This window comes from Taudactylus pleione, unplaced genomic scaffold (assembly GCF_031769625.1).
Source record: "Taudactylus pleione unplaced genomic scaffold, aTauple2 ptg000421l, whole genome shotgun sequence".
NCBI classification, from domain to species: domain Eukaryota; kingdom Metazoa; phylum Chordata; class Amphibia; order Anura; family Myobatrachidae; genus Taudactylus; species Taudactylus pleione.
In genome coordinates this window covers 3,325,717-3,353,234 of record NW_028284823.1, presented here as the reverse complement: position 1 = coordinate 3,353,234, position 27,518 = coordinate 3,325,717, and positions in this window count along the sequence as shown.

Below are 27,518 nucleotides of genomic sequence, written 5' to 3'. Positions count from 1 at the left end.
CCTGACTCTGAGCCGCATGTAATGCTGATGTTCACCGAGTTGATTGATTTGCTAATGTGTGCGCATGACAATCCCTTACACCTCGTATGGCTCATGTGTTACACTGTGTGCACACTCAGAGGCGCAGGTAAGATTGAGACGCATGGTATCAGACATGTACAGTACTGGAAATATGCCGGGTGTTACTGAGCAGTGACTGGGGAATAGTTATTCAGATGCATGAAATTGGTCCGTCTTATGGGCTTGTTATGGGAGTGTCACAGGTGTGTCACTGAAGTGGTTGCGTATACACGCGCTTAATCGCTCACACTGGAGGCCATACTCAGATGGAAAATCTGCACCTAGCATAGGGTTGGTGCAAAGTGCAACCAATGGGTGGGGTTTAAAGATGCACCAAGTGGTATTACGGTGCCTATAGATGCTCAAAGTGGGCGTCTCAGCCCTAAAACACTCAGATGCACTCTTGTACACCAGGGGAAGGGCTGATACTAGCATTAGCATAAAGACACACCAAGTGAAATTACAGCATCTATAGATGCTCAAATTGGGCGTCTCAGTCACTACACATTCAGATGCACGCTTGTACACCAGGGGAAGGGCTGATACTAGCATTATAGCATAAAGACACACCAAGTGACATTACAGCATCTGTAGATGCTCAAAGTGGGAGTCTCAGTCATTGCACACTCAGATGCACGCTTGCACACCAGGGGAAGGGCTGATACTAGCATTAGCATAAGGACACACCAAGTGGTATTACAGCATCTAGAGATGCTCAAAGTGGGAGTCTCAGTCATTGCACACTCAGATGCACGCTTGTACACCAGGGGAAGGGCTGATACGAGCATTAGCATAAAGATGCGCCAAGTGATATTACAGCATCCAGGGCCAGATTAAGCTCTGTGGGGACCCCTGGGCAACAAACATGTGAGGGCCCCTATCAATAAAAGTTATATATATATATATATATATATATAGACACACCCATATATATACACATATAGTAGTTTTGCCCATTCTGCAATGCCCCCAGTAGTTGTACCCATTCTGCAATGCTCCCTGTAGTTGTGCACCTTCTACAATGCCCCCAGTAGTTGTACCTCTTCTGCAATGCCCCCTGTAGTTGTGCCCCTTCTACAAATCCCCCAGTGGTTGTGCCCCTTCTCCAATGCCCCCAGTAGTTGTGCCTCTTCTTCAATGCCCCCTGTAGTTGTACCCCTTCTCTAATGCCCCCTGTAGTTGTGCCTCTTCTTCAATGCCCTCTGTAGTTGTGTCCCTTCTCTAATGCCACCTGTAGTTGTGTCTCTTCTTCAATGCCCTCTGTAGTTGTGCCCCTTCTACAATGCCCCCAGTAGTTGTTCCCCCTGCAATGCCCCCAGTAGTTGTGCCTCTTCTTCAATGCCCCCTGTAGTTGTGCCCCTTCTTCAATGCCTCCTGTAGTCGTGCAAACTAAAGTAGTGCCCCCAGCATTATCATAAAGCCACACCAAGTGATATTACAGCATCTATAGATGCTCAAAGTGAGTGTCTCAGTCAATACACACTCAGATGCACGCTTGTACACCAGGGGAAGGGCTGACACTAGCATAAGTCACAGATGCAATGATGGCAGAAAACAATAAAGCAGTTGCAGCAGTGTGCAACTGAGAATCAGGCCCACAGTAAGGTGACCCAGTGTGAGAATTTCTTCTATATTACTCTTTATATCACTATGGCTGGGAATATTAGAGAGACACCTTTCTATGCAGCGATTGTTCATGTTATGCCCCATATTAATGCCCTAGTAATTTTTTTGTGCCATAGTAGTGTCCTAGTTTATTTTATAAACCATAGTAGTGTCCTAGTTAATATTATGCCCTATAGTGGTGCTCTAGTTCATTTTATACAATGTGCCCTATATTCACATTATACCAGACAGTTTATATTCTGCCACATTGTAGAGCCTCCTTTTCACAATATACCACATTGTAGTGCTGCCAGTACACACTATTCCACTGAGTGCCTCCAGTACATATTATGCCACACTGAAGTTCCCACAGTTTATAATATGCAACACTATAGTACCTACAGTTCATACTGTCACATTACAGTATCCCAGTTCATATTATGTAACATTATCATGCCCTTCAGTTCATGTTATGCCACATTTTAGTGCATGCAGTACATTATAACATCCAGTACACAAGCTCTTTACCGTTATGACATTCGCTACACATACTAAGTGTCCCCAGTTTATAATATCCCACATTGTAGTGCTCACAGTTCAAATTATGAAACATTACAGGGCCCATGGTTATATTTTGCCACCCTATAGTGCCTCCAGTTCATACTGTCATATTATAGTATCCCAGTTCATATTATGTAACATGAATGTGCCCTTTAGTTCATGTTATGCCACATTACAGTGCCCCCAGTACATTATAACATCCGGTATATACACTACTTACAATTATGACATTCACTACGCAAAAACAGAACAATAAAATACTGCGCTCTAATACTTATGTTGTGATATTAGTAAACACAGAGTGATTTATAAACATGGAAATATTTAATAATGAGCAAAAATAATAAAAACAAATCATACATTAATTTAAAATATTAATTAAAAAAATTTATAATACATCTAATATATTCACATATAGAAAAACTAACCAATTGTACAATATGAATATATTCCCTTTAGATAGAAAGAGATTGTTAATGTCCAACAATATAAGAGAGTTGATCAGACTCTCTATATATATTGTGAAATGGGAATAATAAATTCAGTACGAAGCAGCTATGATTTAGCTAAATGTAGCTGTTAGCAGTAGATAATTCCGGATTGTAGTTTAATTGTATCCACATAACTATTGCTAATACAATTTTAGTAACTCAGTGATGTTTCCCTGAAGATTCCTCTGAACAAATATATACACCAGCTCTCCTTTTAATCGTTATTCTTGGTGGCAAAGAGTAGCCCGTTACTAGGGTTATTAGGGTTTTTTTTTTCCCTATTAGTTTTTTTCCCTATTATTATTTTTATACATTTTATACATTATTTTTATACAGTATATCAGTACTATCTACATAACACATAATATTGGGTTACTGTTGGTTCTTCATTACCATTTAGTTTCCTTATCTTCTTTTTCTTTTCCCTATCTACCTATGTTATTAGAATGGTATATTGTTAGTGAGGACCTCTAATAAATAGTGGGTGCCCTTTAAATGAAGTCCTTAAATTCCTCTTTTTACTCTTGAGGTTCTTAACAGGATTATCAGTAATTAACTTGTTAAAAATAAATGAATGAATTAATTAAATTAATAAGTTTATATATATTCTCCTTTATACCATTTAGCTGGTTAATTCCATTATGAGCTAATTAAAAACCTATGAAATTAATCCTCTCTCTATAAATGTCATAGGTTATTATTCAATAATGATAATATTGTGTCATATTTTTTGCTGGGACATTACGCTAAATTAATACATTATGTATGATGTTTCTCATTTATATTTATATTCCAATATGTGGTGTATTGTTGAACCAATACACCAAGGGATTATTTATGAATAAATACATTTTGTTTTTGGTATATTTCTATGTCAACGTGGGAGATATATATTGTCTGTTTAAAATAACTTAGATAAATTGAACTACTGTGATTCCAGGTCAAATGAGACTGATTAGGAGCTTTTCAGCTGAACATTTCAGACAACTGATGGCTAAATCTGATGAATGAATTGCCCATTCATTCCTGTTCTTGTGCTATTTAAACCTGTTAATGGATAGAGGAGAGCATTCCAGCTTGAAAAAGGCTACGGTGGTAGCGGAAGCGTTGCTGCTATTTCTCACAGGAACATGGGAGATTCGATCTCTGCCTAGCCGCCCACCACTGACTATCACTCGGCAAGTGACTGTTTATAAAGCTCTTCACCCACCACAGATTTTGTACTGCCAGGTTACTGTGGAGACGGGAGTCGACTGTGATAAGAGCGTTGATACATGTGATTGCTGACCTCTGACCATTACCTTTTATATCACCCATGCCGCTATAACTACTAAGAGATGGGAGTCGTTTATCCATCGTGGTGGTTTATTACATCAGGCCATCTCCCCCTGCAGTACCCCGGTCGCTTTACAGGTACAGCATAAAGTACGGGCTGCCAGTGACTGTGTACTGATAAAGATCTCCGGCACTGGTATGCACATATATGGGACTATTTACAGCAGATAAGCTGAGGGGACGTAAATTGCATGTTTGGCCATCTAGCATGTTCAATTGCTGAACCTGATTATATCACTGTGACGGGCTACTCTTCACCACCAAGAATAACGATTAAAAGGAGAGCTGGTGTATATATTTAGAGGGAATCTCCAGGGAAACATCACTGAGTTACTAAAATTGTATTAGCAACAGTTATGTGGATACAATTAAACTACAATCCGGAATTATCTACTGCTAACAGCTACATTTAGCTAAGTCATAGCTGCTTCGTACTGGATTTATTATTCCCATTTCACAACATATATATAGAGAGAGTCTGATCCAGGGCCGTAGCTAGGGTAGTGCGGGCGGTGCCATCGTACAGGGCACCACAGGTCAGGGGGCGCTGTTTGGGCCTGATGAATTTCTGTTTATTATCATTCTTGCATGTAGCTTCCTCTTATTTCATCCCCAGCATCTCTGGCCCCCCCTATCTCTTCCCTGGCCCTTCCCCATGAGGCCATGGCCCTTTTTTGGGTGCATTATGTCCCTTTGAAAAATGAGGGGGGCGCCAATGCTCTTTTCTGGCACAGGGCACCAAAATGACTAGTTACGGCTCTGGTCTGATCAACTCTCTTTTATTGTTGGACATTAACAATTTCTTTCTATCTAAAGGGAATATAGATTATCCTGGAGCCAACAGAACTATAATCCTAATAGACACCTTCACACCTCTTGAGAGTGTTACCAATTCTCTCAAACAAACATAAGAAAGAAGAAAAAGAGTAAGTGGTGTGGCACACAAAAGCAAAATAACCAATGAATGTAAATGATCTTATTTATTAAAATGCATATATATGTATATTTTAATATCAAAAGTACAATTGCATAAAATGTAAAAACACTCCCAGGAATGTATGCAAGACACTATATACAAATTGTAAATTGCATATATATTGTATGTAATGATGCATCACTAAATGACAAAAGTGTTATGTCTAATAAATAGACTGAATCTCAGCCACTGCTATTCAAAGTCACACAATATTAATTATCCCACTTCAGAGAGTCCTGCTAATAAATGTTAGGCCCCATACACACTGGACAATATTTATGAACGATATGAACGATAATGATATCGTTGAACGATATATCGTTCAAATCATCCAGTGCGTGTGAACTTAACGACGAACAATGCGCGCTCCCGTGGGTCGCTAACGACATCCCCAGTCGTCTGTACATGCAGATTAATTTGGGGATATCAGTAATGATGCCATGCAGCGGAATACAGCATGGCCCCGCTCCCCCCACACACACACACACACACACCCGCTGTCATTCGTAGTTGCTGGCATTGGCAAGCGTGTATGCACTTGCCGGTGCCGGCACCCTCGTCAGGTCTGTTTCTGACTAGGTCGGTCCAGTGTGTACAGGGCTTTACTCTGTCCCAGATATATTTATGGGCTATACTTGCTGCTGAAACACAGCTGCTAATGTCTGTGAACAGGCAAATCTGCATCTGTGAAGAGAATACAGGAAAACTCACTGGAAGATGTGATAAATAATGTTATGACAGGGCAGTGCTTCAGGATGTTAGTGACTAGCTGAATGATAATAAACACAGCATCTAATGACATCCAATCCTTACACGGTGGTGACATAAATCGCAGAGTCCTTGCCAAATAGCAAATAGTCCTATAGGTACGAGGACCGATGATACTGCTGACAACTGGCTCAGGCTGTAATAATATTCTGGCTGGTGCACAGTCAGTCCCGTACGCTGGGGGAGTCAGTAGCTGGCCACAAATCTAAATATTATCTGTCCAACCAGCCAACTAGTTGATTGGTTGGAATGAAAATCTGGTAACATATGGGAGTAAATGATGATCAGCAATGATAGCGTCAACGTTCTTTTCCCATTTTAAGTCACTAGAAATAATAGAGCCTAAGAATTTAAAGGAGCCCACCACCGACACAGCAGTGTCGGCTAACATCAGAGGAGATACACTGACAGACTGCTTCTAAAGTCAATGATCATCACAACTGTCTTAGAAGAATTTAACTCTAAGTTATTCCGGCTGCACCACTGTGCCAACCGATCCACTTCCCTTCTATAGGTGGACTCATCCCCTTCTTTTATCATTCAGATGACAGTGGTGTCATCTGCAAACTTCAAAAGTTTGACAGATGGATCCCCAGAGGTGCAATCATTTGTATACAAAGAAAAAAAAAACAACAGGGAGAGAACACAACCTTGAGGAGCCCCAATGCTAATCCTCCGTACACTTGAGGCAAATTCTCCCGTTTCCACATACTGTGTCCTGTCTGACAGGAAATCTATAATCCAGCTACAAATAGATACAGGGACCCCCAATTGAATAATTTTGGGTAACAACAATTCAGGGATGATTGTGTTGAACGCAAAACTGAAGTCCACGAACAGGATTCTCACATAGGTGCTTGACAAATCAAGGTGCTGCAAAATATAATGTAACCCAGTGGTCGAAGTGGAAATTTTAAAGTGGAGGTATGGAAATATCAGGGGAGGCTTTACTTAGGCAGTTACAAATCCTAAGCCCCCCTGATATTTCCATACCCCCACTTCCTGCCCTCACAGTTGTACACACAGCACACCTCAAAGCACAGCACACAGCATACTATACCTCACAGCACACCAGTACTGCACAGCACAGAACCGCTCCACACCTCACCTTGATGTGCTGCACTCTGCTCAGTCCAGTGACTGCGGCAACGATCTGCTCAGTTCAGTGACAGCGGTGCTCCTAGGCTTCCCTCCTGGGCTTCCCCTCACTCCTCGGCGGCATTTTTAATTCAGTGCTGGCCGCAAACCAATGACAGCTCGTGGACCAGCAGCCCAGCCAATTAGAGGCAGCTAAGTAGCCACCCCTGATTGGATGCTGGTCCGTGAGCTGTGATTGGATTATGGCCGGTGCCAAAGTGAATATGCTGCCAGCTGCCCTGTTTGGCTGCCGATCCGTGTGCATTGGCTTGTGGCCGGAGCCAAACTGTTGACTGGAACTGGGACAGTGACAGACCCAACACCAGTCAGGGGGCAAAGTGTATGCCAGTATGACATACCGTTTCATACCGGCACACTTCAAGTACTGATGTAACCCTATATTTACTGCGTCCTCCACCGATCTATTTGCTCTGTAGGCAAACTGCAATAGATCTAGGAGGGGACCCGTCATCCTCTTCAGATGGTTCAACACCAATCATTCAAGAGTCTTCATGATGTAAGAGCAATTGGTCTGTAGTCATTTAGGCTGGTGACGAATCACCTTTTAGGGACCGGCACAATTTTAGAACTCTTAAAGCAAGAAGGAACCACACATTCTTCCAGGGATCTATTAAAGATTCCTGTGAAGACTGGGGGCCAGTTGTTCCACACAAATTTTCAGGACAGACGGAGACACTCTGTCTGGGCCTGGGGCCTTCCTGGGCCTCAACCCTTTGAACAACCTGACCACCTCATCCTGGCTAACCTACAAGCCTTGGAAGCTACCCCTGGGACCAGGAAAGGCAGAAGAAAGAGGTTCCTCAGCTTTTTCAGAAGGGTCCAAACTAACATTAGAGGCAGAGTCTATTTTTCCAAACCTGCAATAAAAGACATTCAGGTCATCGACCAATTTCTAACTCACGATGGCGTGAGAAGGAGCTGACTTATAGTTAGTAATAGTTTGCATAACCTTCCACACCGACACAGAATCATTTACGGAAAATTTGTTGATCAATTTCCCCAAAAAAAACTTTTTCGCAGCTCTGATCTCTTTGGTTAACAAATTCCTAGCCTGATTGTACTGCATCCTATCCCCACTCCTATATGCTTCCTTTTTTGCAAGGCGGAGCTGCCTAAGCCTCGCATTAAAACATGGCTTGTCATTATTAAATGAAACATTTTTGTGACCACACACAGATCCTCACAAAAACTAACATATGATGTCACAGTGTCAGTTAATTCAGTCAAAACCAAAGCCGCAGCTCCAAACATGCCCCAATTGGTACAATCAAAGCAAGCCTGCAGATCCGATTTGGCCTCATTGGTCCATCTCCTTGCAAACCTAACCCTCGGCTTAATGGCTTTGAGTTTCTCCCTATAGCTCTGGAGAAGGTGGACCAAGCAGTGGTCGGAAAGCCCTAGCGCTGCATGTAGAATAGAGCGATATACATCTTTAAGGGTAGTATAACAGTGATTCAATGTGCACTCAACTCTAGTTGGACACTTGATATGCTGTCTATACCTGGGGACTTCTTTACTCAAACTTGCTTTATTAAAGTCCACATCACACAATCAAAAATTAATCAGGAAATTTAGACTCCAAATCATATATCTGAGCAAAAAAATAGTGGAGTGCATCATTTACACATGCTTGTGGTGGAATATATATCCCAATCAGGATAAATGATACAAACTCATGTGGAGAATAAAATGGTTTGCAATTAACAATAAACAGCTCCAGGTTAGAACTACAAAACCTCTGCAGCACAACATCTTTACACCAGCCTTCATTACTGTAAAAACAAACCCCCCCTCCCTTAGATTTCCCAGAGAGTTCCAGAATGCTATCAACTCTATACAAACAGAAACCCGGCAGATAAAATAAGTCATCCGGAGTAGACTCTGAGAGCCAAGTCTCTATGAAGCACAGAACGGATGAGCCAAGAACGCCAGAGTTAGCTCCCCCTTGAAGCAATAGAAGCTCATCCATCTTATTTGCCAGGGAGCAGACATTTGATAACAGTACAGCAGTGAGAGATGACCTGTCCCCCCTTTGTCTCCATCTTAACAGGGCACTGACACATCTCCCTCCAGGGCAAACATGGCACCTGTTCCAGGCTGATTGTACCGCTGGCCAGCACAGCTCCCAGCTCCAGGAGCGAGCCTCTGACACCCAGCTCCTTCCCCTTTCTCAGCTGGACTTGAGCCTCAAGGCACCATGGCCGAGTGCTGGCCACCTGCCGCCACCCCAGCCTCCGACCACCGCCAGCCACACACACCATCGTGGAACTCTGGGCAGTACTCTGGGCAGTACATCCCTCCTTCTCCCGTCATCCACCTCAACCATATCTGCATCCATGGAGGGCTGCCACACCTCCTGACCTCCCAGCAGCACCCTCACCTCCAGAGCCAGTGTTCCCCTCGTCACCAGCCACCAGCCTGCCCGCCAGCATCCACATCAGCTCTGGCCACACAATAAGGTCAGTTGCTCCCAGTATGCACCACAGCTCATCCATGCTATATATCACATGAGCAAGGACTGGGCATGCACACTCAAACAGGAGAACTAGGTGCAGCAGCACTGAGGCAGCCATCCACGGCACCATCTTGCATCAAAACATGAGCAGGGAAAAGAAGTGATTGTACATTTTCTTTCAAAGACTGATATGAATGAAGACCTCAAAGATTTTATCATTGAAGGGATTGACTTCATTTTAAAAAATAATTATTTTTATTTTAACGGGGACTATTATCTGCAAAAGAACGGCACAGCCATGGGTACCAAGTTCGCCCCAAGTTATGCTAATTTATTCATAGCCCATTGGGATGAATTGATGCTGGATGGAACTTGGAGGGCGAACTTGGTATCCTGGCACAGATATATTGACGAAATTATCTTTTTATGGAAGGGCACGGAAGACACTTTAAAAAGCTTTTTTATTCATCTTAATTCAAACCTGAGAAATATCAAATTCATTTTTAGTCATAGTAAGGAATCTGTACAGTTTTTAGACCTAAAAATATATCAAAGAAAGCAAGATCCAAACTAAAGGTTATTGTAATCCACCTGATTCCAACACGTACTTGAATATCCACAGTGAACATCACAAGAAGTGGCTACAGGGAATACCGAAGAGCCAATTAATACGAATTCGCAGAAACTGTACAGAAAAACAGGTCTACATTGAATAAGTGAGAACTATGAAACAAACTTTTCTGAGGAGTGGATATAATCCGTAACTTTTAAGAGAAGCAGAAGATCAAACCTCCTGAATGGGTAGAGACCAACTCCTGGTACCCAAATTAAGGAACAAAAACAATACTAAAAAATCTGAATGGGCATTTATAACCCAGTATAATCACCAACATAAAGAAATTGAAAAAATCTTCAGAAGACATTGGAACATTTTAAAATGTGACCCTGTATTAAAAACAGATCTTCCACCTGCTTCATCATTTATTTACAGGAAGGCTCTGAATCTGTCAAAAGCCACCGCACTGTGAACGTAGAGTGAGGTGAACACCAGGCGATCGTTCGCTGAACTCCTCCCCATCACTTGTCAATCATCCCTGGTTTGATCCGGATTGGATCCTGTGACTATTTCCTGTGGGTGCTTAGGCTGCTCCAATGTCAATGATAGCGGTGTTTCATGTTTCCAGTTCTGGCATAGTCTCCTGTTTGTTCAGTCGAGTATCCAGCCCTCCTGTCAGCTTTGATTATCCTGTTGTTTGTGTCATCCAGACGGCATGGTCCGCATTCAAACTACCTGCTGTTTGTGTCCTCCAGGCTGCACGGTCCACATACCAACTTCCTGCTGCTCTTTTCATTCAGGCAGCACGGATCACACTCCTGAGTCCAGAGTGCGCTATCTAGCATCTAGCTGCTTGTGTAAACCCGGCAGCACAGGCCGCACTCCAGCATCTGGAGTACGCAATCTTGTGTACTGCCGCTTGTGTCAACCCGGTGGCACAGGCCACACTCCAGTGTCTGGAGTACGCAATCACAACGGTTTAAGCATGCGACTGGAAGAGCAGGACCCCTTCCGTTGATGCACTTCTGGATGAGATGGTCCCGGCTGACGCGGCCATAGCTGATCAGAGGAACTAGAAGGAACATCTACAGGAGGTCCTGCATATATGGGGAACTGCTTGTATGGGAGACAGGAAGAGACGAGGGATTCCACTTCCAGTCCCGAGCGTGGACTGACTATTTGTAATTTTAACCTAGATTTTCTCACATTGATGATGATGATTATGCGTTCAGTGAACGCCACGCTTCTCTTTCTCTGAGCACTTCCTTCAGGTCATTTATGGGCATGTTCATGTCAGCCTTTATTGTGTCCAGCCAACAAGTTCTTTGGCGTCCTCTTCTTCTGGACCCACTGATGAATCCAAGCATTAGTCTGTTTCTAGGGAATTAGCCCGCATGACATGTCCAAAATACGAGAGTCGTTGTTTGGTGATCTTGCCTTCTAATGATATTTTTTTGACCCGCTCTAGGACTGCCTTGTTCGTATTCATTGCTGTCCATGGTATGCACAGCATTCTCCTCCAGCACCACAATTCAAAAGCGTTGATTCTCTTGCGATCTGCCTTCTTGAGTGTCCAGGTTTCGCATTCATACATAAAGATTGGAAAAACAATTACATTGACCAACCATGCTTTTGTTGCATTGCTGATATCTTTGCCCTTCCATATCTTCATCATTCCTAGCATAGCATTGCAAGCCACGTGCAATTCATCGCTATATTTCAGTAGATGATTCTCCACTGCGATCAATGTTAGAACCCAGAAAGAGGAAATCTTGTACAGATTCGACTTACTCATTATCGATTGCAATATGGACTGCATTGTCAATTGCCGTAGTCATTATCTTTGTTTTCTTGATGTTGAGGTACACTCCCATGCTCTCGCTTTCTTCTTTGACTCTTCTGACCAGATATTCTAGGTCTTTTCTACTTTCAGCAAGCAGAGTCGTGTCATCGGCATATCGTAGATTGTTGATGTTCCTCCCTCCCATTAGGGTTCAGCTATTACTGACCTTTATTCACTAGTTATGATTGAGGCTCTTCCCCATACATGAAGTTAGCTTGATTGATGGAATTATATAGTTGAATCATGTCAGAACCCACTTCCGGTGGTTAACAGGAAGTATCTCCCATTTCGGGGATTTAAGGAGACTCAAAACACACACGCAGCATGCTCTGAGGAATACCCAAGAGTCAAAATGCGTTAGCAACTGCAGGTGTGTTATTGTGGAGGTGATCAGACCAGTGATCCAAGGAATGTGTAAGCATTGGGACCCGATTGTGTTTTCTGAGCCCTTAGGACATCCGGTACCGGTAACCTATGGGTCCCAGTGCTCACCCATAGGGTACGTGTCTGCCACCTTCTATTTTTCGACTGTGTACCTTCCCTTATTGAAGGGTAATTGTTTTTTTGTGTGCATCCACTTTGCTGTGTATGTATCATTGTTCATATCCCTCGCTGAAGGATTTTCATTTTATTATCATTTATGTTGTTTGGAAAGAATAAATGTGATTGATAAATCTTTCATGTCGTACTGCTGTATGAGTTTTTTCTCTACAGTTCCTCCCCAGCACCAGTGTAATTTTCCACCCATATACATATCCAAAGTGTTTTCTCTTTGTCCTTGAGGTGAAAGAACTGTAATTACTGGTTGCAGGGGAAGGGTAGCACCCAAAGTTGTCCCACTCTTTATTAATTCATTGAGATGGAGCAGTAAGTAATAAAACCAGCCCATACTTGAAGGCCCTTCGGTCCAGTGCAGCACTCGGGACAGTTAAAGAGCAGCAGCCAGGGGAAAACCCTGTTAGATTCTAGTCAGCAGCCCGCAGTGAATTTGTTAATAGCACCGCAGGACAGTTAATGTAACCCAGCAGAGTGCAGGGAACAACTATTAGTGCACAGGCCGATATCTTCAGAAATAAGGAATTACAATTTATAAGGAATTACAGCATTCCTGAGCAAAAGCTAGTTTATCTTCTGAGCAAAATAGACAGAGACTAGTAATACCAGTTTATGAACAAGTAAACAGGAAAAGGATAGCAGGACAGTAAAGAGGAACTGCATTTAAGTAACCACCGCAAATAGGAAGCATCAAAGCTGCTGTATTAGTGATAAGATCTGCCAACTGCAATTACATGGGAGAAAGGGATAACCACAACCGCAGGGATTATGTAGAAATACCTGTTGAGTTTTCAGTTGATTATTCTAATTTCCTCCACAGTAAAGTGTTTTTAGGACAAATAAAGAACTGGTTTTAATTTATTTGGTACAGTAGTACTTCTAGAATTCGATGAACAGTGACTAATATATCTATCCTGGTACAGTTTGGAAACATTGTGCAAAATAAGACAATTACTTGCATGCACTAATACTTGGTAGTGCACAAAACCAAAAGTGAGTTATTGTTCTTCTCGATTTGCAGTAATTTGATTATTGCCTGATCTTTCGTATATACTCATTTAACCCATTCCTCTACAGTCTGAAGAAGGTTCGAGGTAGATCCCGTGTTCCTGAGTTCCGGTTTAAAAAATTACTTCAGGACCAGAGTGCACAGGCATAACTACCATAGGTGCAGGGGGTGCGGCTGCCCTCCCCCTGCACCTAAGGTTCCAGGCCTCGGTCCTTGGCACTGCACACCCCACCCCACACCCTCCTCATTTCCCTCTCCACTCTTCTCGACTTACCTGTAGCCTGCTCCATGGTCGTGCTCCCCCCCACGCTGTGGTCGCATCCTCCCGGTTGGCTCCGGCTCTCCTCATTCACTGATACTGGGAGGAGGTGTGGCCTCCCAGCATCAGTCAGTGAGGACTCAAGATGGAGCCGGCCGGGAGAGTGCGCAGCATGACCAAGGAGCAGGTAAGTCAAGAAGAGGGGAGGGGGGGTGGACCGAGGGGGGCCGCAGACCTATGGGGGCCCATGAAAATGTTGCTGTGGGGCCCTCCTAGGTCTAATTACGCCCCTGTGTATTTTACTACATTTCATGTATGTACAGTATAACACTGCATTTAGAATTGTTGATCTGTTTTACCTATTGTGCAAACTTGCTCCTTCATGAGATTTTAATTTTGTGAATAAATTCGCACTTTTGTTTAAAGTAAATTGGAAAACAGTATTTCTGCATCTTTATTGCAATCAGTACGAAGTATCTAAGAGGACCAAGAGGCTGTTCTGCCGGGTAAGAAAACACCACGCAACACCACACCTGGAATTGTTAATTGAAAACTGCGCTCCACTGTTCGCAGGGGTGGTTTATCACTTTGTTGTTATTGAGCAGCAGGGTCTAATCAGGGTAACCCATCCCTAATTGTAGTAAATTGTATATAAGAAAAGAAGATCCGCGCTCAGTAGTTGCTAAATGTGTCAAAAGCAAAAAAAATATGTATGACACAAATTGGTATTTTTATATTTTATTGGGATTATCTAAGGTCAATCCCTGGTAGTGATTACACTCCTGAGAAGTGTGTCCTCCTATGAAGGTATAAAATTACATATAGTAACAGAACTAAATATGGGGTGTTTGGTGATCCTGTGCAACACTCTTCACTATAATTATGTGAGCTGGCTTTATTAGTATGCTGGGTATGATATGGGTCAGAATGGTATAAATGTCAGTATAGATTCTTAAATACAGTGCATAGTCCTGGTTTCTTAAGTTCCCAGGAGATATGGTTGGTAATGGTAGTCAGTGTATGTTGGGGGCTGTGTTCTGGTGGGGTGGCGTCCCGTACCCCCAGTTGCACAACTTACCCTTCTGTCGATTGTCCTCATCTCCAGGTGGGTGAAGCGGTGGTCTTCTCTCTCCTCTGTGTGCTGCCTGCGCTGCTATTTCGTCAGTGTGTGAGCACCATCACACACTGACTGGGAGCAGTGTCCAGGCCGGGTCTCTATGAGACTTCCGGGTTGCCGTGTTATGGCAAGACTCCGCGACCCCCGGGTCTCAGCTTGCCTTCGGCCACTCAACTCACACCAACTTAGGATGGATGGAGAGCTGTGGTTGGTGTGTGGATTGGCGGGTGTGAATTGATGCTTCCAACGCGTATCGGCCTTTCAGCCTTCCTCAGGGAATATTAGTCTGCCATCTTGGATGTGGTGGCTAGTTATAGTCTGTCTTATGTGTGGCCATCTTTATTGTGGTTTGCCCTCAATTGCCATCTATGTGTGCGGTGGCCATATTTGAAAAGGTATCAATCATGTTTGTCGCCAAACCACACAAATTGTTACAGAATGCAGTCTCTACTAACAATTTATAAATAAAGCTTGGAGGTGATGTGAATCTGATGTCAAGCTGTGGTACATTATTCTTTTAATACTATATAGATACAGGCGAAGGTTTAAGAATATGTGTTTGTATTAGAATATGTATACAAATACAAAAACAGCTAAAATCACAGAATTTGTAGGTTTTTCTGCTCCTATGCTATTATTAACCTCAATAACCTTAATTTTCACTCATTTCCAGTCTATTCTGAACACCTCACACCTCACACTAGTGTTTTTATGTCCAAAAGGTTGCACCGAGGTAGCTGGATGACTATGCTAAGCGACACGAGTGGGCGGCACAAACACGTGACCCATCTAGGCGTGAAACTGCAGTGGCAGACAGGATGGCAGTTTGAAAAACTAGGCCCCAAACTGTACATAATGCAAAGAAAAAAAAGAGGTGCAAGATGGAATTGTCCTTGGGCCCTCCCACCCACCCTTATGTTGTATAAACAGGACATGCACACTTTAACAAACCAATCATTTCAGCGCCAGGGTCTGCCACACAACTGTGGCTGAAATGATTGGTTCGTTTGGGCCCCCACAAAACAAGCTGGCAATTAATCTGTCCCTGCACAAACTGGCTCTACGGAGGCAAGATGTCATCCTCATCCTCCTCATCCACCGATTCCTCACCCTCTTCAGTGTGTACATCCTCATCCTCACAGAGTATTAATTCGTCCCTGCTGGAACCACAGGTCCCTCTGTACGTTCTGGAGGCTGGTCTCCCTGGAAGAGTTGATAATTAATTTTATGAACATCATCTTCTCCACATTTTGTGGAAGCAACCTCCTACGCCTTTCGCTGACAAGGTTCCCGGCTGCACTAAACACTCTTTCGGAGTACACACTGGAGGGGGGGCAACTCAGGTAAAATAGAGCCAGTTTGTACAGGGACCTCCAAATTGCTTCTTTTTCCTGCCAGTACAGGTACGGACTGTCTGACATGCCTACTTGGATGCTGTCACCGATGTAATCCTTTAACAGACAGACACACGCTTGTCGCTGCTGCTTTGAGGATGCAAGTGCGGCTACAGCCCACACAATTCACAAAGACAGAAAAAAAAAAAGAATATTTTTATTGTTTGTGGAGCGCACTTTGAGGGTTACACCACCCTTTAACAGACAGACGCACGCTTGTCGCTGCTGCTTTGAGGATGCAAGTGCGGCTACAGCCCACACAATTCACAAAGACAGAAAAAAGAAGAAGAATATTTTTATTGTTTGTGTAGCACACTTTGAGGGTGTCACCACCCTTTAACAGACAGACGCACGCTTGTCGCTGCTGCTTTAAGGATGCAGGTGTGGCTACAGCCCACACAATTCACAAAGACAGAAAAAAGAAGAATATTTTTATTGTTTGTGTAGCACACTTTGAGGGTGTCACCACCCTTTAACAGACAGACGCACGCTTGTCGCTGCTGCTTTGAGGATGCAAGTGCGGCTACATCGCACACAAGTCACAAACACATTAAAAAAATAGTTTTTTATTTTTTGGAGCACTTTGAGAGTTACACCACCCTTTAACAGACAGACGCACGCTTGTCGCTGCTGTTTTAAGGATGCAGGTGCGGCTACAGCCCACACATTTCACAAAGACCGAAAAAAAAAGAATATTTTTATTGTTTGTGTAGCACACTTTGAGGGTGTCACCACCCTTTAACAGACAGATGCACGCTTGTCGCTGCTGCTTTAAGGATGCAGGTGCGGCTACAGCCCACACAATTCACAAAGACAGAAAAAAGAAGAATATTTTTATTGTTTGTGTAGCACACTTTGAGGGTGTCACCACCCTTTAACAGACAGACGCACGCTTGTCGCTGCTGCTTTGAGGATGCAAGTGCAGCTACATCGCACACAAGTCACAAACACATTAAAAAAAAAATTTTATTTTTTGGAGCACTTTGAGAGTTACAACACCCTTTAACAGACAGACGCACGCTTGTCGCTGCTGCTTTGAGGATGCAAGTGCGGCTACAGCCCACACAATTCACAAAGACAGAAAAAAAAAGAACAATATTTTAATTGTTTGTGTAGCACACTTTGAGGGTGTCACCACCCTTTAACAGACAGATGCACGCTTGTCGCTGCTGCTTTAAGGATGCAGGTGCGGCTACAGCCCACACATTTCACAAAGACAGAAAAAAAAGAACAATATTTTAATTGTTTGTGTAGCACACTTTGAGGGTGTCACCACCCTTTAACAGACAGACGCATGCATGTCGCTGCTGCTTTGAGGATGCTGGTGGAATCTAGACGGGATTTGGAACCGAGGACACACTACCTCCATCAATTGTCTAAATCCCACTGCACTAATGGCGGATACCGGACGCACGTCTAACACCAACATAGCAGTCAAGGCCTCAGTTATACGTTTTGTTTCAGGATGACTGCTGTCGTACTTCATCCTCATCGCTAGGGACTGTTGGAGGGTCAATTGTTTAGTAAAAGTAGTGATGTTCCTACTTCCTCTCTGGGATGATGAACAACTCCCAGCAGTAGCAACAGCACTAGGAGGAAGTGGTTCTTGATCTTTCCCTATTTTATTTTTATCGGAGAAAGTTTGGTCCTCCATTTATGTTATATTGATATATACGTGCGGCTAAAGCGCACACAAACACAGAAAATATTTTTTTATTTTTGCTGGAGAGTAGTGCACTTTGTGGGTTACACCACCCTTTAAGAAATGAGCCAGCCGGCTCTTTACTTATGGGACACAGGCGCACGCTTGGCGCTGCTCCTTTGTTGATGCACGTGCAGCCACAGTGCACACAAGTCACAAACACAGAAAATATATATTTTTTTGTTTTGGAGTGTACTTTGGGGGTTACAGAACCCTTTAATGGTCAAGCCAGCCGGCCCTTTACTTATGACACAGGCGCACGCTTGGCACTACTTTGTTGATGCACGTGCGGCTACTGCGCACACAATTCACAAACACAGAAAATAATTTTTTTTTTGGTTTGGACTGGAGTGTACTTTCGGGGGTTACAGCACCCTTAACGGTCAAGCCAGCCGGCCCTTTACTTATGACACAGGCGCACGCTTGGCACTACTTTGTTGATGCACGTGCGGCTACTGCGCACACAATTCACAAACACAGAAAATAATTTTTTTTTGGTTTGGACTGGAGTGTACTTTCGGGGGTTACAGCACCCTTTAACGATCAAGCCAGCCGGCCCTTTACTTATGACACAGGCGCACGCTTGGCACTGCTTTGTTGATGCACGTGCGGCTACTGCGCACACAATTCACAAACACAGAAAATAATTTTTTTTTTGGTTTGGACTGGAGTGTACTTTCGGGGGTTACAGCACCCTTTAACGGTCAAGCCAGCCGGCCCTTTACTTATGACACAGGCGCACGCTTGGCACTACTTTGTTGATGCACGTGCGGCTACTGCGCACACAATTCACAAACACAGAAAATAATTTTTTTTTTTGGTTTGGACTGGAGTGTACTTTCGGGGGTTACAGCACCCTTAACGGTCAAGCCAGCCGGCCCTTTACTTATGACACAGGCGCACGCTTGGCACTACTTTGTTGATGCACATGCGGCTACTGCGCACACAATTCACAAACACAGAAAATAATTTTTTTTTTGGTTTGGACTGGAGTGTACTTTCGGGGGTTACAGCACCCTTAACGGTCAAGCCAGCCGGCCCTTTACTTATGACACAGGCGCACGCTTGGCACTACTTTGTTGATGCACGTGCGGCTACTGCGCACACAATTCACAAACACAGAAAATTATTTTTTTTTGGTTTGGACTGGAGTGTACTTTCGGGGGTTACAGCACCCTTTAACGGTCAAGCCAGCCGACCCTTTACTTATGACACAGGCGCACGCTTGGCACTACTTTGTTGATGCACGTGTGGCTAATGCGCACACAATTCACAAACACAGAAAATAATTTTTTTTTTGGTTTGGACTGGAGTGTACTTTGGGGGTTACAGCACCCTTTAATGGTCAAGCCAGCCGGCCCTTTACTTATGACACAGGCGCACGCTTGGCACTACTTTGTTGATGCACGTGCGGCTACTGCGCACACAATTCACAAACACAGAAAATAATTTTTTTTTTGGTTTGGACTGGAGTGTACTTTCGGGGGTTACAGCACCCTTTAACGGTCAAGCCAGCCGGCCCTTTACTTATGACACAGGCGCACGCTTGGCACTACTTTGTTGATGCACGTGCGGCTACTGCGCACACAATTCACAAACACAGAAAATAATTTTTTTTTTTGGTTTGGACTGGAGTGTACTTTCGGGGGTTACAGCACCCTTAACGGTCAAGCCAGCCGGCCCTTTACTTATGACACAGGCGCACGCTTGGCACTACTTTGTTGATGCACATGCGGCTACTGCGCACACAATTCACAAACACAGAAAATAATTTTTTTTTTGGTTTGGACTGGAGTGTACTTTCGGGGGTTACAGCACCCTTAACGGTCAAGCCAGCCGGCCCTTTACTTATGACACAGGCGCACGCTTGGCACTACTTTGTTGATGCACGTGCGGCTACTGCGCACACAATTCACAAACACAGAAAATTATTTTTTTTTGGTTTGGACTGGAGTGTACTTTCGGGGGTTACAGCACCCTTTAACGGTCAAGCCAGCCGACCCTTTACTTATGACACAGGCGCACGCTTGGCACTACTTTGTTGATGCACGTGCGGCTACTGCGCACACAATTCGCAAACACAGAAAATATATTATTTTTTTAGCACTTGGGGGGAGCACCCCTGATGGACAGAGCACCCCCTGGACAACACTACAGCACCCCTTTAGGACTGGGACACTGCACAGGACTTTGGAGTGGACACAGCCCCTATGGAGAACTGACTGCACAACACAGTCCAGCCAGCCCCTGTGGACTTTGAAGTAGTGGACACAGCCCCTATTAACAACAGCAGCACAGCACAACACAGCCAGCCCCTATGGACTTTGAAGTAGTGGACAACAGCAGCACTACACTACACTACACTACACAGCCCTAACTCCCACCCTCCCTCTTCACTGTCCACAGCCGAGTGAGAAAATGGCGCCGACGTGGGTACCTTATATAGGATCCAAAACCCGCGAGACTCGGAAGGCGGGATGAAGACGTTTTGCCTCGATTTCAGATCCGAGTCAGGCGGGAAAAGTCGAGCCTGACTCGGATCGGACTCGGATCGGGGGGGCTCGGGGGGGTTCGGATTTCAGAAATCCGAACCCGCTCACCCCTAATTTATAGTCTAGTAAATGAATTCTACATTGTGGTTTGTCATCAACTACCACCTATGGCCATAATCAGAGTGGTGTATTCTCTTTAGTTTATAGTAAGTAGAATAAAGTAAATGAGCATGGAGGTGGTGTGAGCCTAATGATCAGCTGGAGTCCAGTATTGTATCACATTTGTGAGACAAAGGGAAAAAAAAGGGGGGAAAGGTAAGACAGAGAAGGGGGACCAGGGGAGATCCAAAGATTGTATATCTAGACTCAGTGATGTTAATCCCTATTTCCATAGATCCTGGTGTGTATATTTACACCCTACTCCCAGTTGTGTGTCAGGTTCTTCTAATGATCCTATGAATATGTCTCAAGGTTATAGTGGGTTTAATGTATCTCATTATTGATTGGTGTGGTCTTAGAGGATATGTAAAACTAATCTCCTATATTCAGCTGGTAACAACGGCTTTAATTTAGTTGTCCACATTGAGACCCCGCGGTCTCAGAGTCTTCAAGGTGAATATCCATTTGAGCTCCTCATGGTTAAGGGCCTTTTCAAATTCACCCCCCCTCCACTTTCTATCTTTCCTAGAGATTCCCATAAAACTGAGGCCTTCTCGGTTTTGATTGTGTCTGATTTTAAAGTGAAGGGCAAGGTTATGCATCTCTAGGCCTTTTCTTATGTTGCGGTGATGCTCTGAGATTATTACCCTTAGTTTTCTCAATGTCTGGCCTACATACTGTAAGCCGCAGGGGCACTCTATCAAATATATCACCCCTGTATCGTAACAACTGATGTGTTGGATGTAGGGGCGTGCACCGGCCACTTTTTGTGTTTTTTGTTTTGTTTTTGGATCTGGATCTTTCTTCGTGTTTTGGATCTGGATTGGTTTTGCCAAAACCACCCTTCCGTGTTTTGTGTTCTGGGTTTTGAATCTGTATTTTTTTTTTAAAAAAGCATAAAAACAGCTAAAATCACAGAATTTGTGGGTTTTTCTGCTCCTATGCTATTATTAACCTCAATAACATTAATTTCCACTCATTTCCAGTCTATTCTGAACACCTCACAATATTGTTTTTAGTCCAAAAGGTTGCACCGAGGTAGCTGGATGACTATGCTAAGCGACAGGAGTGGGCGGCACAAACACGTGGCCCATCTAGGAGTGACACTGCAGTGGCAGACAGGATGGCAGTTTGAAAAACTAGGCCCCAAACAGTACATAATGCAAAGAAAAAAAAAAGAGGTGCAAAAAGGAATTGTCCTTGGGAACCCTCCGACCCACCCTTATGTTGTATAAACAGGACATGCACACTTTAACAAACCAATCATTTCAGTGCCAGGGTCTGCCACACGACCGTGGCTGAAATTATTGGTTCGTTTGGGCCCCCACAAAACAACCTGGCAATTAATCTGTCCCTGCACAAACTGGTTCTACGGAGGCAAGATGTCATCCTCATCCTCCTCTTCCATCGATTCCTCACCCTCTTCAGTGTTGTGTACATTCTCATCCTCACAGAGTATTAATTCGTCCCCGCTGGAATCCACCACCACAGGTCCCTCTGTACGTTCTGGAGGCTGGTCTCCCTGGAAGAGTAGATAATTCATTTTTATCAACATCATCTTCTGCACATTTTGTGGAAGCAACCTCCTATGCCTTTCGCTGACAAGGTTCCTGGCTGCACTAAACAATCTTTCGGCGTACACACTGGAGGGGGGGCAACTCAGGTAAAATAGAGCCAATTTGTACAGGGGCCTCCAAATTGCCTCTTTTTCCTGCCAGTACAGGTACAGACTGTCTGACATGCCTGCTTGGATGCTTTCACCGATGTAATCCTCCACCAATCTGTCAATGGTGACAGTATCATATGCAGTGACAGTAGACATGTCAGAAATTGTTGCCAGGTCCATCAGTCCGGACCAGATGTAAAAACTTGGTCCTTCCTGCCCTGCATCACCGCCAGCGGGTTGCTTAGGATACCTCATTTGTTTCCCGGCAGCCCCAGTTGCAGGAGAAAATGAAAAAGGAGCTGTTGATGTGTCACATTCCGCTTCAGCTGACAGTGTTTTCACCAGCAGGTCTTTGCACCTCTGCAGGCTTATGTCGGCCGGAAAGAGAGACACCACATAGGCTTTAAACCTAGGATCGAGCATGGTGGCAAAATGTAGTGGTCTGATTTCAACAGATTGACCACCCTGGAATCCTGGCAAAGCGAATGAAGGGCTTCATCCACAAGTCCCACATGCCGAGCGGAATCGCTCCATCTTAGCTCCTCCTTCACTTTCTCCAGCTGTTTCTTCAAAAGCCTGATGAGGGGAATGACCTGACTCAAGCTGGCAGTGTCTGAACTGACTTCACGTGTGGCAAGTTCGAAAGGCTGGAGAACCTTGCACAACACGGAAATCATTCTCCACTGCACATAGGTGGATGTATAGGCTTGAATGGCCTTTTGCTGCTCCTCCATCCTCTGAAGCATATAGAGGGTTAAGTTCCACTGCATCACAACCTTTTGCTTTAGGTGATGGCGGGGCAGGTTCAAGAGTGTTTGCTGGCGCTCCAGTCTTTGGCACGCAGTCGCTGAATGGCGAAAGTGGCCAGACATTTTTCAGGCCACCCAAAGCGTCTCCTGCACGCCCCTGTCGTTTTTCAGAAAATTCTGCACCACCAAATTTATTGTGTGAGCAAAACATGGGACATGCTGGAATTTGCCCAGATGTAATGCCTGCACAATATTGGTGGTGTTATCAGATATCACAAATCCCCAGGAGAGTCTAAGTGGGGTAAGCCACTGGGCGATGATTTCCCTCAGTTTCTCTAAGAGGTTGTCAGCGGTGTGCCTCTTACTGAAACTGGTGATACACAGCGTAACCTACCTTGGAACAAGTTGGCGTTTCTGAGATGCTGCTACTGGTGATGCTGCTGTTGTTGCTGTGTAAGGTGATACATCTACCCAGTGGGCTGTCACAGTCATATAGTCCTTAGTCTGCCCTGTTCCACTTGTCCACATGTCCATGGTTAAGTGGACATTGGGTACAACCGCATTTTTAGGACACTGAGGACACTTTTTCTGACGTTTCTGTACAGTCTCGGTATCGCCTGCCTAGTGAAGTAGAATCTAGATGGGATTTGGAACCGGGGACACACTACCTCCATCAATTGTCTAAATCCCACTGCACTAATGGCGGATACCGGATGCACGTCTAACACCAACATAGCAGTCAAGGCCTCAGTTATACGTTTTGCTTCAGGATGACTGCTGTCGTACTTCATCCTCCTCGCTGAGGACTGTTGGAGGGTCAATTGTTTAGTAAAAGTAGTGGTGTTCCTACTTCCTCTCTGGGATGATGAACGACTCCCAGCAGCAACAGCAGCTGCGGCAGCAGTAGGCGTAGCAATGCAGGATCCTCCGGAGGAATCCCGGATAGGAGAGTCAGTCATGCCAGTGACATGGCCTGCAGGACTACTTCCGATCCTGACTAAGGAGAAAATTGATGAGGAGAGAGTTGACGGTTTGGTTTGCAGGTGCTTGGATACAACAGGACAAAGGGATTTAGGTATCCCTGGACTGCTTACGGTCTTAGCCAAAGTTTCTGAACTTGACAGTAACTTTTTATGAATGCGCTGCAGGTGACGTATAAGGGAGGATGTTACTAGGTGGTTAACGTCCCTACCCCTACTTATTTCACCTTTGCATATGGTACATATGGCAAGACAGTTGTTGTCCGGATTTGGATAGAAATATTGCCAGACCAAAGAGGTGGAATGTTTGGTCTTCTGCCCAGGCATGACCGTGATGAGCTTTTTCATCCCACGTACAAGAACTGTCTACCCCGGAGCCTGATTTAAAAAACCACATCACCATCAGAATTCTCCTCGCCAACTTCCTCCTCAGCGCCAGCTACACCAGTATCCTCATCCTGTTGTACTTCAACAGTGACATCTTCAATTTGCATATCAGCAAGTGGACTGTGGGTGCTCCTTTCAGCACTTGCAGAGGGCGTTCAAATGGTGGAAAGAGCCACCTCTTCTCGTCCAGTGCTGGGAAGGTCAGGCATCGCAACCGCCACCACACTTGGACTCTCCTTGGGGATTTGTGATATCTTCTTAGAACGCACAGTTCTTCACTGTGCTTTTGCCAGCTTAACTCTTTTGATTTTTGTAGTGGGAGGAGGGCTTCCATCGTCATGTGAAACTGAACCACTAGTCATGAACATAGGGAAAGACCTTAGCCGTTCCTTGCCACTCCATGTCGTAAATGGCATATTGGCAAGTTTACGTTTCTCCTCAGATGATTTAAATGGTTTTTTTAAGGTCATTTTCCTGAACTTTGTCATTTGCCCTCTACTATGACATTGGGCATCGACCTTGGCAGACGACGTTGATGGCATTTTATCATCTATGTTATGACTAGTGGCAGCAGCTTCAGCACTAGGAGGAAGTGGTTCTTGATCTTTCCCTATTTTATTTTTAGGGGACAAAGGGCCTCATTCAGAGGCGGTCGTAGGATGCAAGCGGTCGTTCTGAAACAGGGCGGCCGCTTGCATCCTGAACGCCCGCCTCCAAGATGGTCGTTAGGCTGTGGGTTAACACCCACAGCTCTAACGACCGACAAGAGTGTTGGTCGCGATGGTCAAGACCATCGCGACCATCGGGGCTTACGACGAGGCCCTAAGGTAGGATCTCGTCAATCTTAAGCCCCAGGGAACTTCCTGCTCTGATCGAGCAGGAAGCTCCCCACTGACATCACTGATGGTGTCAGTGGGGCCACCCCCAAACAGCAAGCACCCCCAAACAGCACAGTGCACACAATTCACAAACACAGAAAATCATTTTTTATTTTTGTTGGAGTGCACTTTGGGGGTTACACCACCCTTTAAGAGATGAGCCAGCGGCCCTTGATTTATAACTCAGGCGCACGCTTTATTGCTACTTTGTTGATGCACGTGCAGCTACAGCGCAAACAATTCACAAACACAGAAAAAATTATTTTTTAATTTTGTTTGGAGTGCACTTTGGGGGTTACACCACCCTTTAAAAGACGAGCCAGCCAGCCAGCCCTTTACTTATGACACAGGTGCACGCTTGGCGCTACTTTGTTGATGCACGTGTGGCTACTACACACATAATTCACAAACACAGAAAAAAAATAAAAAATTTTTGGAGTGCACTTGGGGCATCAAAGCACCCTTTAACGGACAAGCCAGCCGGCCCTTGACTTATGACACAGGCGCACGCTTGGTGCTACTTTGTTGATGCACGTGCGGCTACTGCGCACACAATTCACAAACACAGGGAAAAATTATTTTTTTTTGGGCGTGCACTTTGGGGGAGCACCCCTGATGGACAGATCACCCCCTGGACAACACTACAGCACCCCTTTAGGACTACAGCCTTTATGGGACACTGCACAACACAGTCCAGCCAGTGCCTGTAGACTTTGGAGTGGACACAGCCCCTATGGACAACTGACAGCACAACACAAGCTAGCCAGCCCTTATGGACAACAGCAGCACAACACAGCCCAGTCAGCCCCTATGGACTGAGTGGACACAGCCCCTATGGACAAGAGCAGCACAACACAGCCCAGCCAGCCCTAGCTTCCACCCCTCCCTCTTCACTGTCCACAGCCAGAGTGAGAAATGGTACTGACGTGGGGACCTTTAAAGAGTCCAAAACCCACGAGATCCGGAAAAGGTGGGATGATGACGTTTTGCCTCGATTTCAGTTCCGAGTCAGGCGGGAAAACCCGAGCCGGACTCTGTTCCTGACTCAGATCGGGGGGGCTCAGGGGGGTTAGGATTTCAGAAATCTGTACCCGCTCATCCCTAGTTGGATGTGTTGTTTGATTCTGTATGTTATTCCAGTTGAGTTTGATTTGAATTCCTCAATTCTTTTTGTGGTGGTGCAGCCTGTCTTACAGTTCTGGCAGTTACCGCAATAGTAAAAGCCTCCTTTGATGTTTGTGTGGTCTAGGGTGATCTGTCTCGGTTGTTCATTCTTGATGTGGTTTTTCAGTAGATGTTGTTTCAAGTCTCTTGCCTTTCTATATATTACCATAGGTTTGTCTGGCATTATGTTCCCTAATATTTCATCTTCCCTCAAGATATGCCAGTGTCGATTCAATATCTGTTGTTATTTCCTAGTATATCTGTTGTATTGAGTGATGAGAGCAGTTTTGAATTCATCATTATTACCCTTTTTCTTATCGTTGTACATGAGTAATGTGTTCCTGTCTAATTTTTCTACTTTCTTATATGTCTCCTCTACCATCTGTTTGTCATATTTTTTGGTGATGAATTGTTCTTTCAAATTTTCACTTTGAGTTTGGTAGTGTTCTATTTTGGTGCAGTTGCATTTTAACCTAGTGAACTGGCTTACTGGAATACTCTTCGGCCAGTTTAGGTGATGGAGAGAATATAGCTGTTTATGTCAACTGGCTTAATGTAAGTTTTCGTGTGGAGTTGACAGTCTGCAATATATATGTTAATGTCAAGGAAGTTTACACTTGTCTGGTTGTACTCAGTCATAAATTTCAGATTGTGATTGTTTGTACTTATATGGTCCAAATATTGTTGTAATGTTTCTATGTCTCCCTTCCATATAAATATGACATCATCTATAAACCTTCTCCACAGAACTAGATTTGCGCCAAAGCTATGCCCAGACCAGATGTTGTTATCTTCACAGTGGCTCATAAATAGATTTGCATAGCTTGGCGCCAATCTAGTCCCCATCAAGGTCCCAGTCCTCTGCCTAAAATACTGTCCTCCAAACCAAAAATAGTTATGTTTGAGTATGTAATGAATGACCCTTGTGATGAAATTTAGCTGTTCTGATTTTAGTGTATCATCCTGTTTTAAATAATGTTGTATTGCTTCGATTCCCTGTTCATGGTCTATGACTGTATACAAGGATGTGATGTCACTTATACATAGCCAATAGTCTTCTTCTCACAGTATGTGTTGAAGGGTCCTCAGTATGTCTTTTTTGTCCCTAATGTACGATTTATGTTCCTTCACATAAGGTTGCAGAAAAATATCTACATATTCGGATAAATTTGATGAGATGTAATCAATGCCCAAGATTA